Genomic DNA, 15778 nt, shown 5'->3' with positions numbered 1-15778 from the left:
TAGATCAACACTGAATGACCACAAATAGCTTTTGAAACTGCTTCTCATTCCTGCATTGGCATTATCCCTAGTATAGGGTGTACATTAGTAACAAATGTGAAACACTGTTGAGAGTTTAGAAATGAACACAAATGGTTCCTTTCCATTTTTTATTTTTTTTTCTTGAAAGATTAGAACTTGCCCATTTCTTGTTCCCAGAGTGCTTCAACTGTGCTTCAATTCAGGCTTGTGTACAGGGAAAGGAGAATATGATCTTAATACAAGTTTTCAATGAGTACATATATAAACATAAGAGGAGCTGGCTGCATACGTGTACCATGTCGTTTCCCAATGTTCATGTTTTATTTCACAATCGTGCTTACCCAAAAGTTCAGCCTCTGTCCTCTTGAGGGCTGTACCCTTGTCTATTCCAAGCCTTATTTGCTACTAGAACAGAAACCACAGTGGCTTTATGTCTCCACAAACTTCATATATCCTGAAGCTGCAAATACTTTGAGGGTTTCTGTTTGTCTTTCTGTAAAATACTCACCTTCTGGCAGAGCTGAGACATGACATCGTCTGCCCAAGACTTAAATATTAAGACAATGAATAAATAGGATCAGAAATGCGTGAGAGTTGAGAAAAAAATTGAAGCACAGTGCTCCAGTTGTTAACCTGTCTCCACAGCTGCCTTGAACTCCAGGACTGACAGGACATATTTGGATTGTTGAGGTGGGTTTGGCCCTTCACACTGCATTGCTGTCGTGCAGTTCTTGGAGCTCATTCTTAAACCCAGAGAGAAAAGCATGACCCAGTGGCTCATTAAAACAGCCATTCTCAAGTGAGAGTGGATACCACACAAGTCTTTGCTATTGTAGCTTTTCAAATGCCCTGGAGGAAATACCCAAACTTATGCAAAGCTCAGTAGAATTTATGGCATAATTTTACAGCTATTGTGTGGGTTTTTTTCAGATTATATTTTCTTTAACATCGTTGTGAAGAAATGTTTTATAAAAGAGGCTTTGTTCTTTCAAATAAGACATGTAGAGTATGAACTTTACTGAGCTAAACCAACTGCAATTCATAAGCATACAACAAAATCAGGTCCTTAGTATTTCATATAGTAATCCACATATATGTCAAGATCATTCTGTAATCACTGTACTACATGTACTGTACCAGCCAAGCCTTTGGGAGGACAGCCCAAATCTAGCACCCAGACAGCTAACAAAATGCTCCACCTTTAATCCCATTCAGCAGAGTGGCACATGGGCTTTGGAAACACCAAGGAATTTTGGAAATTCCCGGGTGAAAAGAGAAATCCAATCCTATAACCAGGTAACCCACCTACCACCAAAGGCAAGTCTGCCCTTTTTTTCCTACTGTATATTTATGAGCTTTAACTAGATTGAAGTCCTTAATGAACTGGGTCTTACTTAAATACCTAATAAATATGGGCATGGAGACACAGCTTTTGGTGCTCATTATTGACAATTTTAGTATACCTGTTTAAAAGAGCACCATGTGAGGAGTAACACAATACGGTATTTTATCATAATTTTCAGAATTAGACCAAAACACAGGCATTGCACAACGAAAATCATGAGGCTGAAGGAATGTAACTGATTCAGTACAAATAAGTGTCAGTGGCTTTCCTACCATGTTTTGTTGAAAAATAAAATCTCTTTAGTATGTTATATGCAAAACTGGCAGTATGCAGTCTATTAAGCCAGAGTAGCCTGCAGTGCTCTTGCAGCACTGTCCATCTCTCATTGCACCTTCAAACAGTGTAAATCATATCTGCACTCTGAATTTGCTCACACAAAAGGCTTTGGATACTTGAAATGCAAAAAAGCTGCATTAACTGAATATTGACCTAAGGTTGTGAAGGCAGAGAGCCTTCAAACTTCCCATACCAGCCCCAGTGGAGCAGTGTGATGTCTGTGACTGTAGCTATGTATGCCCCTTGCAGGCAGAAACAGAACCTCAGATTCCTCAGCAGCATTTTCTGTTCCCTGGTAAGGAGTACTTCAGCCCTTCACGTAGGTTGCCTTCAGTTAACTCCATAAAACAGAGACCAAAGACACTGTTCTAAACTGACTCAGAATAAAAGAGGTTCAGTTCTTCATCCCTGGTCTATTTTTGTCAGTCTTTCCTAAGCAGAACAGTCCCTCATCTTCAGTAATCTGGACAGTCAGTATTCAGTTGTCAGAAAAATGCCCCAGAGCTATTTCTAAGTCTTATTAGATGCCTAACCCAGTCTCTCTTCTTAAATAAACCCAGTTGATCTGTATTTCTCCCTAGACAGAAAGTACATAATCGAGCTCTCAGCTGCTTAGTCATTTCCCACATACCTGATATCCAGCTAGCAAAAGGGGCAGGGTTAATTTAATTCATTGTATAAAGAAGCATTCTCAGGCCATAAGATTGTGTCTACTGCATCACACAAATCCATATAGTTACAAATGAGTTTGCTGACAATTCTACATTAACCCTTCTTTTGATTAAATAAGGCCTTATTTTTAATAGTGATGCTCTGCAACAAATTTAATTTAGTCTAAAAAAAAGCAAAAGGAATACCGTGCTGTTCCCATATGAAAGAATTTGATGGTTGAATACCCCGTCTTAAAAAAAGTTTTAAAACTATTTTTCAGGTGAATACATTTGATACATTTATCTGTCATAATATATTCTGTTGGCTCCATATGCATGTTGCAGGTGGCTGATGACATATATCCTGATTGTTCAGCCTGCCCACTGAAGTAGGTCACACAGGGTCTTGATGCTTTTTTTGAACAGAAGGCCATAAAGTGCTGCTCAGACAGCTGGTTACTTCTCCCAGCCCCTGACATGCAGGTTGATTGTGAGTACAGCCCTCCTTGCTGTTGCCTAAGAGGGAAGGTGGGAGCAAAGTGAGCAGGGCTGCCCTGCACTGCCCTCCTGCCACAGCACCCACACCCTGGCCCCAGGGGCTGAGCAACTACTTATGAGTAGAGCATCTGGGGGCAGACTTGGGCTGGTGGTCCTGAGCCCAAAGAGCTGCTCTGCATATGTGGTGACACAACTCTGTGTCTGGGGTAGGTATTATGGTGTCTGGGGGAGGCTGCTCCGAAGGAGAACATTGTCAGTGTTTGATTTGCTCTTTTGCTCTGAACAGAAGAGAGTAACTAGAAACAGCCTCTAAACCCACAGCTTTCCAGACTTGGGTGGATATGATCCCTTAGTTGTTAGATTGCAATGCCTTTTTCTTAGGGAACAAAAATATTGTTGAACTTGTTGCTTAGTTCTTCAGGGCATTCTGGGCTCAGAATGGTAGAAGCTATTAGGCATGATAGAGACTGAAGTTATTGCCCAGCTGTAAGACTCTCTAAGGAGTGACATGAAAATAAATTTAGCCAGTGTGCTCCTAGGAACATCTGCTTCTCAGTGTGAGTTTGCATTTTATTAACGTCTTTATGATCTAATATCTTAAATTAAACCAGATAATCAGAATATTAGATTTCCCTTTAAAAAAGATTAGGTCCATTGGTTTGCAGGGATAATAGGTTAAATAAAATCAAACACTAACAAGTTTTACACACAAATAAGCAAAGTATGAAAACACTATCAAATTGCTGGCAGCCTGGGCAAAGTCATCCTTTTACAGTTCAGTTGAAAGAACTATGGTGGGAAAATGTGATTTGCAAATGGAACTCCAAACTGATTTCAACTTGCAGAAGCATCTCTTTGGTGGATTAGCTTCTGCATTTTTGGTTTTGAGCCCTTAAATTAGTTTTTAATTACTGAAGATAAATGTTTATCAGCAGCTTTATTTCTCTCATCATAACCTACTTATTAGCTCATGCTAAACAAGGAAAATCCCTCTCACCAGCAGATTGTTCTTGTGTGATCAAGGTCTTTCATAGAATAAAGTCATTAGGTGACTGTGCTTCTTGGTTGACTTAATTCATCAGCATGCAGCTCTAGAAATATTCCTGGCCAGAAATAAGGTCAGTGGGAAACTACTCCTTAGAAAAGAAGTGTAATGACAGCGCAGCCCCTGGGAATGCTGGCCTGCAGCCTGACCAGAGGGGTCAGGTTAACAGAAGTGACACAGCTACAGATTAGAAGGAGTAGCATTTGTGCCAGTGTTGCAGCTGAGCCCTTCTCTTCCTGGGGAGCAGCAAGGGTGATGGGAAGTGGAAAAGTAGAGCAGCATGCTTTTCTTTTCACTTATTGGAAAGTATAGACTGGTGGGTAGTGTGTGTGACAGCTAAAGGTTAGGGTCATCTTGGTTACATTAAGGAAATATAAATACATCTTTTTCTCCTCTTTACTTGAAAATCTGTTTACTGGTCCAAATAAACTTGCTTATTAGTAGTCTTTACTGGATAGTCTGTTGAATACAAGGACAGCAAGTTTGCCATGCTGACAGAAAATCAAGAGAAGACTGCAACTCAACAGCAAATTGTGGCTCTCTTTTTGTTTGAGTTGTTTTTTTTCCCTGTCATTTGCTGAAAACACACCTCAGTTTCCTTTAAGGCAGTTTGTGACCCGTTTTTGATGCTGATATTTTTTAAGCCAGCAACAGGGACTGCTCTGGTAAAGGTTACCTTCTAGGCAGGCTGTGTTCTTGTGCTGAGACCGTAAGAGAAGTGCTGAAAATTAGTGCTCAAAAGCAGGGCTTCTTCAAAAGTTTGGTAAAGTTATTTCTCCATACTATTACTTACCTCTTCTGCCAACTTGAGACAACATCTTGGTATATAAAGTGATTGACTTGAGCAAGAGCTTTGTTCTTTGTGAACCCTCTTTGTATTATTTAAACCTGATGTATATAGTGGTAAATTTTTAAGTCAATTAAATGCACACAGGGGAAAGTAACCAAATTACCGTGACTCAATTTACTGCTTGTCAGCCAAGCCTCTTGCAAAATTGGTCTTATTGTGAAACAACACAGGAGGGTAAGGCCAGTCATGCTGGAGGTTGGACGAGATGATCTCCAGGGGTCCCGTTCAGCCCCAACTGTTCTGTAATTTGGGCTGGGAGGTTTACACTGATTTACTTCACTTGGTTTCGAACCAGGTTTGAGGTGAACTTTTACTACTTCTGTGCAGAGACCAGGACTCTGTAACTGTGATGAGGTGCTTTGGTGCTGGACTCCCTGATGAGTAATCTCTGTTGATCCTCACTTTCCATGCAAATCCTGCTGCTTCCTATAGCTGCTTTTGTTTCTGCTGTTAACTTGGCTCTGTGGAGGGATGGGAGGCATAGATGATAATAGATAGGGAAGCCCAGACATTGATCTACCTCCAGTGCCTTAACATTACATGTTGTATGGGGTCAGGTACAGATCAGGGGAAGGCTGGCAGAGTCAGCCTATGACTACAGCTATTCCTGCTCCCAGCGGCTGAATTCCTTGGACTATTACATTTCAAAGGTGAATAGGGAGAGACTAGAAAGAAAAATCTAAGCAACATCACTTTTAAAATGAGAATAGCACTGCAGAAATTATTGGAAACATATACAGTTACTTGTTCATAAGACATACAGTTTCTTACCACAAGACAGCTTAACTCTCAGAAATACCTCTTTTGGGCTTGGGGGTGGGTAGGATGTTTTTCTTGAGCAAAATTCCAACAAGCAGACAGTGCTAACAGGAGCAAGCTGGTTTCAAAGTGATAGGCAGAAAATCAGATACTCTGTGTATCAATCCTGGGAATTTCTGAAAGTCAGTGTTATAATACAGTATTGAGAAATAAATAGGGCTGAAGTTGACCCCAGAGCAGAATGCTTACTTAATATAAAGAATAAAACCTTTTCCTTCTGTGTTTTTTAGCAGAGAAAATAAGATAAATGGCATAAATGGCTTTTAGTGAAATGGATCTTTTGGGAGGGGGAAGAAAAAACCAGCCAACAAACCTCATAAATTTATTTTTAACCTCCATGTGAATTCAAAAACTTTTAATCAAAACCTAGCAATCAGATTTTCACAGAAATGCTTACAGTTGAAAAGTCAACCACCATGAAAGGCTGCCTTCACTCCTCGCACTTAGTGCTTATCATCTTGTCAGAGGACCAGGGCACAGTAGAGACTGGAGAGGAAAGCCCTTTTCATGATCCATGTACAGATGTTTTTTTGTCCAAGTGCACTCTCGTGAGATGATTATACCATTGCATTAGTATGTCACATCATGCCATCCCTCGAGATGAAGTCCTCAATGTTCAATCTGTTTTCTCCCTTTTTCCCACGGAGAAAATGTTTATGACTGGTTGGAAAGGAAAAAAAAATCGTGTATTTCCATAGGAATAGCACGACTGTAGTTTCTTTAGAATAGGTTTCTCTTACTAGCCTGTAATCACCAAGCTGAACAGTCCTCACAGCTTTTTCAAGTTCATATTCAGCACATACAAAATGACAAGCTTTTTTTAGGCAGTGTTGCTCAGATCATTCCCGAGATTCTCCAGCGGCTACTACTTCAGTGTCTTAATAAGGCAGCACCATAGCTGGGAAAGACAAGGAGATGGCTTTTCTAAACACTGGCAGCACATGGATTCCTTTTATGGTCCAGCTTGCACAGTGGGGTATTCCTCTGAAGGTCAGCGACATGGATAACAAAATACTTCCACTGCAGCTAACTTTTTGAGTGCAGGCATCATGTGTCTGGTGCCACATGTTCAGGCTGGTCTGAAAAAGAGAAAGAAATATTTGGGTAGGGAAGTCTAGAAAGAGGGAGAAAAGCATAGCCTGGATTGCTGTGTATTTTGTATCGATGCTACTGCTGCGCTCACTGGGGCTGCAGGGTGTGTTTGTGACTGTCACACAGAGAATGTGTGTGCATGTGCTGGGCTGATATTTCATGAACAATGCCCACAAGAAATGCCTCTGTAGGGTTTCAGGGTTCAAATCATCCCACAGCAATACCAAGGGCAAATTTTCATGTCATGGCTACGAATTTGGCTTTTCATTCCCCCAACAAAACGGGACAGAGTTCTAATGACCTTTTCAAGCCAGTGAGTTATGATAGCTGGAGGGTTTGTCTGTGCTGGAATGCCATAAGATGAACTTGTTTAAGGAAAAGGTTTAATTCTGCCTGCCTTCCCCTTCTCTCTTGTACAAGCTAGAGAATCTTTTCTCTCATTAGCATGTAATTATCTTAGAATGGAGGGTTGCTTAAGTTTCTTCAGGGCTACAGTCTTATTTCTCACCAAAATTTTTCATGGGATGGTTGAGTCATTTCAATATCCTAACAGGAAAGAACATATTGGTGGTTAAATTAATATGAGAAAACCTCCTACTGAGTAATGAAAATATTATCATGTTTTGTCAGACCTGAATACATGTACAGGATATACATAAATTGAATGAAGAAAATATAACTTCAAGGTAAACCAGAAATGTTTAGGCAAATATAATGGATCTGTAATCTAATATTTTGTGTACTGTAATCTAATTTTTCGTCTTGGAGACCAGGAATGACTTTTCTGTCACACATCCATCCTCATTTATTTATTGGTTGTTCTTCCCTCAACTTAGGCTGTACTCTGTCATTGATTTTTAAGCCAAATTCTAATTACTAATATGGTACCTATTAAACTATGATGATAAGGAAAGACTTCAACTGTGTCACCAGCTTTGACACTTTGAGTAAAGAGAAGTCCTTGAAGGTGTTGTTTTGGTGACTCACATCTTAAAAGTCTAACTTTCTTCATCTGTTTCCTTGTTGCTTTGCTGGCTCCATCCTGATTTCACCTATCATGCTCACATCATACTTACAATGAGATCCTGATGTACTGACTTTGATATCATTATAGGTCTTGCATGCTTGTGGTTATGCTGACTTTGTAGGAAATGTGACTTCTCAGTCTGTTGGCTGCAGGGTTTTGCTGGATATAATATCTTGCTTTGAGGAGATAAAGGCATAAATACACAGAGTAAACATCACAAAACAGGCAGTTTAGCTGATGAAAGCTTTTGAATTCCTGTCAATGCTTGCAGATAACAGAAGAACTCTGAAATTCGAGCAATTATTAATGAATATGTTTTAAAGCAAGATAGACCTGGGAGGAAGGGGTTGGTTGCCAGTTAAACTCAGAGGACCCATTTAACAGGCTATGTCATACCCTCATAGCTATTCAGACTGAACCCTGTTTTCAGTGGTTGTGCACTTTTAGTGATTACTCTGGGTTTAAGGGCTTGGTATAACTGAGGGCAGAGAGCATCTGTCCTGTCCTCATGATACCGCTGGAAGAAAATACTGGTAAGATGTCTTGGTGACTAAAAATTACTCTTCTGTCACCAGCCCATCTTCATTTATTTATTGGTTGTTCTTCCCTCAACTTGGGCTGTATGTACCCTGTCATCAGTTTTTAAGCCAAATTCTTTATAAAAGCCAATAGGGAGTCCTGCGCAAAGGGAAATGACATAATGTTGCCCTTTGGTCCTACCTACAGAGAAGCAGACTTGGGGGAACATGTGCATTTTCCTTATTACCAAGCACTGAATTTACAACATGTGTTCATTTTCTATCGACATCCGGCAGCTACCCCGTATACTGTAAATTGTATTCAAGACAATTGTTTTTAATAAAAATATTCTGAATGTTGTCTCTATTTGGATTACGTGTCATAAATGCTGTTGTTCAGTACTCAGAGGTAAAGAATTTTAATGGGCAGCATTGGGTGTTGGTAGCCAAAAGTATTTCCTTGAGCCACAGGAGTACATGATTTTGTAGGCTGCTGATTTTTACACCAGCAGTAACTGCATTTTGCTAGAGATGCGTGTCTATTGTTTGTAAAACACTTTTAATACAGAAGATGCTTCTGCAAATAAAAGCTATTATCATGTGAACTGTCAGCTTTTACAGGAAACGGATTTCTCTGTTCATGGCCTACTTCTGTGGTGCCTTCAAGTTATTTTGCAGCACAGGATAAACAGTTGCAGAAGGGGTTTAAAATTAACACTTTTTTAAATAGGACAACCTCTTTGCTAGTTAGAATTTAGACTCTTTAAAGCTTAAATGCTTAATAAGATGAACTAAGGATGTAAGCATAAACATAAAGAAATCTGTCCAGAGTAGATTGCTTGAAAGGCAGATGAAGGTGATTCCTTGTGTTGGGAATAGTAGTGTCATTTTTACTGCTTTTATTCCTTTCTTTAGCACTGTAGAGCCTCTCAGAGCACTAGAGATCTTGTCAATTATTTACTTGTCAGTTATTTACTCCATGTAAATCCCTCCATCACCCTTGTAACGTGGTAGTGCTGTTGCTTTAGCTTTGCCCATAAGGAGTGATGAGGGACTCAGTGGCACAGCCAAAAACCTATCAAAGGCTATGTATGAATGTTTTGTGCTTGCTTGTTTTTTTATTACACCTTCTCCAAGCTGCAGCTGCAGAGTTTGGAGAATGATGTAGAAATCACCCAGGCCCAATGTGCAGGCCGTCTTTAGAAGGAGAAGCCATGAAAAGAAGCTTTAGTTATAGACTTCAGAAGTCCTCCTCCATAAGTTTTAAGCTCTATGGAGGTTTGCCCACCTCACTTACATTTGATAAGAACTCTGTATATTTTATTGCAGGGAAAATTGTCTACAGAGCCATTGCTTACCTTTGCCACTCACTGTTGACTCTTGGGTGTTGATAGGGAGATACTGCAGTGCATGTGCTGATGATTTCCCCTGGCAAGGGAGGATATAATTAGGTTGACAGCCTGATAATGTTGGACTTATCGACTGCTGGGTGGCTGACACTGAGATGGCATGAGCTGATTTGCACAGGATACAGGGTTTTTATGGAGCAACTCTGTATTTAATTCAATAAACGCTTTCAGAAGTTGGAAAGGAGTAACAGCACCTCCTCATAGCCCCTTTCTACTGGATTTTGGGACATTTCACCTGGCATAGGTTTTGTTTAAGAGCAGACTGAAGAGTCTTTCAAATGCTTGTGCAAGCTTTAGGGTCACATCCTGAAAGGCCAATGGATAGGGTACTTTAATATGTTGTGGAGCATCTGTGTGAGAGAAGGACGTGGAAGACATCTGGAGACTTGTTCTGGCCAAAACTAACAAACATAAGGCTTATTTTTTGGGAAAGCAATCCAAAGATAGGGCAGGAGCAATACCAGATCCTTTGACTGAACATACTCTTCTGCCATTTGTGCACTGGATTCCTCACCTGGGATAGCAGCTATGGCCATAGCAGTTTAATAATTTTTCCTTGGTTTTGTTTTCTACTGTCTTTTTTTTTTCCTTAAGCCCGAACCATGTCCCTGTTTCTTACAAATGTGCCTTTATCATCATAGGTTTAGGCTGTCATAACTTAGTTTACTTCAAGCTCCAACTTTAATTACCTAGTGGCAGACCTGGGAATAGAAGCCATCAGTCACAGGACCACATCATCTCTCTGAGGCAAAGACCAGCTGTGGGCTTTCTTACAGAACAGCCTGCTCTGCAGTTTGCTTGCAAGCTGCATTTTGGGCTTTTCATAAACTAGGGCAAATGCTACTTCACCTTATGAGTCTCAGAAGACATAGAACTGCCTGCAGTCTTGTTTAGGCAGAAGAGGGGAATGTGGCAGTTGAGCCTGTACATTTAGTGAATGTTGGGAACAGATAATAAATTAAGATTTCTAGGGGAAAAAAAAAAGTTGCTTATGTAACTCAACTCCATTTGCTAGACTTCCTCCTCTCTAGCCTCCTTCCCCATTATTTATCAATTAAATATGTTGGTAGTAGTGGGCTGCTGACCACAGAACTGGGGAGAGGATGGGATAATAGTTGTTTTCCTGTTCCAAAAGCCATGATATTGGATACCAGAAAGAATGAGAGTCAGATGTAGATGATGCTGTTGAGTTGCCATTGGTAGAACAGAATGTACTGTACTTTTCAGCTATGGTTGTTACTGTGTCTAAAAGCATATACTATGACTGAAATATGGATGTCAGCCTGTAGCACTTGTGTGATTTATTGGCTCCTCATTATGTCACTAAACTGAGGGCAGTAGATTAGACTACCATTAAAATTCCATGTCTCAAACCAGCTTATTTTGCTGCACAAACCTTCCTCAGCTTCCACTGAGGGTTCCATGCAAATGAAGTCTTATCATTCAGGCACTCAAAGGTGCCTGTTTGCTATTCCTTCTGTCAGCAAAATTTTTATTGATTTCATCATTACAAAAACTGGATGAAATGCTTGTATGCTTATTTTTCGTGAAAACCTGTATGGGTAGAAGCTTTTGGTGATGGGGAGCTAAAAAAGTGTGCTGAAAACTGAGAAAGTTTATCCCAAACTCTTTCTCACAAATAAAACTGAGAGGGAGGGGAGGAAAGTTGTACATTTCCTTCAAGGTGACAGTGAGTGGCTCTGGTTTTCTCCAGATGGAGAACACTCTCTGAAGTGGTAGATTGCTCCATTAAGAAATAAGGGTAGAGGCCTTGCATCCCAGTACTGAGCTGTGAACCTGGTGTCCTGAGAGTACTGGGATGCAGGGCAAAATGGTGTTTCTGGAGGAGGGCATAGGGGACTGGTGTTATCATGTGAAACTTGTGCTGCTGCAATGTGAATTGCTGTGTTGCTTGGCTCCTCTCCTCTGCATCAACTAAATCGTGCTTAGCAACTCCACTTTTGCTGCTCATTGCATTAAACTTCAGATCAGTGTTTTTTCAGTACTATTTGGAGCCACAAATTGGAAACCAGCACCAAATATTTAAATCAAATGTGAACTTGAAACTAGTTTAAGCTGTTATTCATTTAATGAACTGCAACTCAGTCCAAATAATTACTTTTAAAAGTCTTTTTTTAATTCAAATCTTAACTTGAATTGGAGGAGCCAAACTGAAACCAAACCAAAGCTGAGCTGAAAAATATACATTAGCTGAACTTTATGATCAGAACTGTGTTGCAAATTGCAAGGGAAAGACCTCTGCTCTGAAATTCTTGCAGTCTTAATTAACACAGGATGTGCAGAGCTGATTGACAGTGAAATGGCAGAACATGCAGTTAGGCAATTACAGATAACACAAACTGTGGTCACAACTCATCAATGAAATGTGGGTGGAGTCATCAGCAAATGTGACCCAGACACAGTGATTGCACCCAAAGACAAGCTTTATAGAGAGACCTGAAAAGGGACAAAGCAGGATCCTCTCACCTACCTTTATACTCCAAGATGCAGCTGCTTACCTGAGACCAGGAGATAAAGAGAAAGTTCAGTTCCTGGCAGGGAGTTAAGGTGGACTATTGGTCACCCTGTTAGACCCATCTAATGTAACACATGCATTTTATCAGCTACGATGGTGGGGTCCCTTATCCCTACTCATCACAGGTCTACCCTGCCCTGAAAAAAACCCATACCAGCAGTACCTGCAATCTGGTATCACGAGTTATCTCAGTGAAGCCTCCCATGGATTTCAAAAGTATATTCACAATTAATTTTTTTGCCTAGCTCAAAGCTGAAGGCAACCAAAACAGGAAGAATATATGTTGGCAAGTACTGGGATTGATCAGACCAATTAGTCTGATCTAGAGAAAAGATTTAAAAATGGAAGAACAGACTAGAAAGAAGAATAAATTTTTCAATCATCTCCTGTGAATTGAGTTGCTGGCACATGACTCTGCCCCAGGTGGTTTCCCAGTGATGCAGGATTTTATCCATGGTGGGGAGGTCCTAACATAATTCCTCCCTGGAGCCTGGCTCCAGGCTCTTGGTCTGTTAGAGCTCCTGGACAACCAAGCAGGGGCTGAGAAACTTGCACACTCTTTATTTCAGCTCAGCACCTGGCCTTCTTGATGCTTAGGTGTTGGCCTTTAAGAACATAGGTATTTGACCTGTGATAAATGTGGAAAGGATTTTTTTCTTCCCTCCCTTGAGTGCTTAAAGCTCCATTATCAGTATCCAGGAAAGCCATGTTTAGACTGAGTTGGGAACAGGTACCAATAAGGTTAGCTGATGCAAGAGCAGTTTATTTTCAATTTTAATAGTTCTTTAAACGGGTCCTGCATTAGTATATAGCTCCTTTGTTGGAATAAAAATCTTTCTTGGAGGCTACCAGACAGCTATAAATAGCTGTCGTGAGTATTTATGATGAGGATAGTCTCAGGAGAAGGTATTTTTAACTTTGCACATTGTTTAGAGTAGGAAATTCTTTTAATGCCCTCTTTTTCCATTCCCAATGCCATTTGCTTTTCCCCACCCCCTCTTATGATGTGTGCCTTGCCCTTTCTTTCTCTCTCTCATTTCCTTTAAGGTTCAAAGTTATAGCCAATCTGCTCCAGAGGCAGACTTGAGTTTATTTCTTTTTTTTTTTTTAAGGAAAATGCTAACTTTGGCCTTCTGTGACTCTGTGGGAATTCAGTTCATTTCATGGGGCTATCAGAATGTAAACGAGATATCTCACTAGACTGTCACTGTAAATTGGGTAATGAATGAGCACTTTATTTCTCTTGCACGTGGAACTATTCTAATGCGCTTGTTAGAATAACAGTGGCCAATCTACTTTATACTCCCACAGAAAGTATTCCACTGTTTTTTGGCAAGTTTGTGAGAGCTGCTACTTGTACCAATACTCAAGTCAATGCTGGACTGAAAAAAAAAAAAGTATTATGCTGAATTATACTATATGGTTCCCAGCAAAGCCTGTTCTCACACAAGTCAATAAATAACTGCAATCCACAAAATTATCAAATGGGTGTTAACTTGAGAGAAAGTGCTGTGTAGACTATGGCCAGATTAAAAGCAGGTAGAAAATGGCACAATTTGAAGTGCAACCTTTGAAAGAAGTTGACCTGTTAACAGTTGTGCAATCTAGTCAGGCCTTTTTTTTTTTTAATTTTCCAAGATTGTTTTTAATCTTAAAAGAGACTGACACGTGCAAAGCCTAACAGTTAATGAGAATTACATAGCTTCTAGATAGGGGAAGCCTAGATTGTCTGTATGAAGCTTTAGCAGATTGACAGCTAAAATGAGATGAAATACGTCCTGTCTAGCAAGTCAGATTTTAAAATGTATTTCAGTACCTTGTGAGATTGTCTTTGAGGTCTCTGATCTCTCATGGGACTCAGCAGAAGACAATCTGTATGGTCTTGAGATATGACCCACGCTTCCTGCTACTGCCAGCAGCCCCAGAGCATCCTTTTAGCCATATGAGGTAATGTTTTGGGGTTTTTTGAAGGTGGAAGATGGATGTGTCAAGCCTCTTTTTCTTGGCATGCTAGATAAAGATAGGATTTGTGGCCTGTAACCCACCTGCCCTTGTTTGTAAAATGGTGCTCTTGCCTTAATGGGAATTATATTTGGGTTTTTGGCAGTTCACGTTGCTGTTGATTTCACTATTATACTTGTGTTTACCACATAAATATGTAGGTAGATGTATACACAGAGCCTGCAGGTTTGAAACCCTGATGTGTTGGAGGCAAGGGCTATTGGCCACAGAGACCACTTACTGCAATAATGATTAAAGAAAAGGAATTGGCAGGTGTGGTGGGTTCACCTTAGCCAGATGCCAGGTGCCCACCAAGCTGCTCTATGATTCCCCTTCCCAGCTGGACAAAGGAGAGAGAAATAAGACGGAAAATGGCTTGTGGGTTGAGATAAAGCAGTTTACTAAAGCAAAAGTGGAGGATTACATGTGCCAAAGCAAAGAGGAAAATAACGAGGTTTATTCTCTGGATCCCATCAGTGAGCGACGGCCAGTCAGGTCCCGGGAAGCTGGACTTCAGCACCATGTGATGGTTTCTTAGCAGGCAGCCATTGGAAACAAGGAATTCCCCCTTTTCCTCCTCCTTTCCTTAGCTTTTATGTCTGAGCTGATGTCACATGGTATGGAATATCCCTTTGGCTAGTTTGGGTAGGCTGACCTACTCGTGTCCCCTCCCAGGATCCCGCCCTCGACTGTGGAAGGAGTGTTACAGCACTGATGCTGTGCTCAGCAGCAGCCAAAACACTGGTGTGCTATCAACAGCTTTCTAGCTACCGATGCAAGGCATAGCACTGTGGTGGCTGCTGTGGGGAAATGAACTCCATCTCAGCCAGACCCAACACAGGAGGACAGGACAACTCACACAAAACCTGCTCAGCGAAGAGCGCACCTTGATTTGGCCTGCTGAGTGAGCAATGTCACGTTCACAAAGATCAGGGTTTAATTTCCCATCTGTAATGTTGTTTGCTTGGAGAACAGAGGTTATTAAACAGAAAATTTGGCCTTTGTAACTGTGTAAATGTTAGGGAAACGTGGGTGCTGCTTGGCAACTGGTGAGAGGTTGAGTGCTCAGACACGCCTTGCTAGAGGAACTGTGGCACATTTCAAGCAGACCCACGAAAGGACCTTCTGCCCCAAAGCAGCTGATGACCTACCCCATGCAGATTTTAGTAGTCTTGGAAGTTTTTTTGCTAAAAAGCATCAACAATCCACCCGGACAAGAGCAGCCCTGGGAAGTACAATAGGGAGCATGCAGTAGGCTCAGCTACCCTGGGAGAACTCCTGCCCTGGGCAGGCAAAATCCAGGGGAAACAGCAGCTACCAGATAGAAGCAGGACTTGGTTTTGTGCCTTACTCCAGGGTCAGCACCAGCCATGTCATTCGAGCAGGGAGGCCAGAAACCATTGGAGGTCAGCTAGAGAAAAGGTGATGGATTGCAGCCACACTGGTGTCTTGACTCCCAAGCCAAGATGGCAGGGTGTGCTCTGAATGCAAGTTTTCTGCATGTACCATAGCCTTGATTGAGAGGCAGCTCTGCTGAGTTAGCTTGAAAGGGTGCCAGGGGTAATGAGTCCAGCAAAACCTGGCTGCAAACCACCAGGTTTCTTACACTCTCAGTTTATGGGATGTAAGTC

At 41.1% G+C, this 15778-nt stretch overlaps 1 protein-coding gene across 10 annotated transcripts in view; it reads left to right on the top strand.

Moving 5' to 3' along the window:
* The window catches only part of CALD1 (caldesmon 1), a 197098-nt gene that overhangs the window by 105957 nt on the left and 75363 nt on the right, over positions 1-15778 (top strand). The window lies entirely within an intron of this gene.

Source organism: Manacus candei, unplaced genomic scaffold (assembly GCF_025592945.1).
Source record: "Manacus candei isolate 608988 ecotype Guabito, Panama unplaced genomic scaffold, ASM2559294v1 h1tg000018l, whole genome shotgun sequence".
Lineage (NCBI taxonomy): Eukaryota > Metazoa > Chordata > Aves > Passeriformes > Pipridae > Manacus > Manacus candei.
Note: the sequence above shows the minus strand (reverse complement) of the source record. Positions and strands in the feature narration are given on the sequence as shown.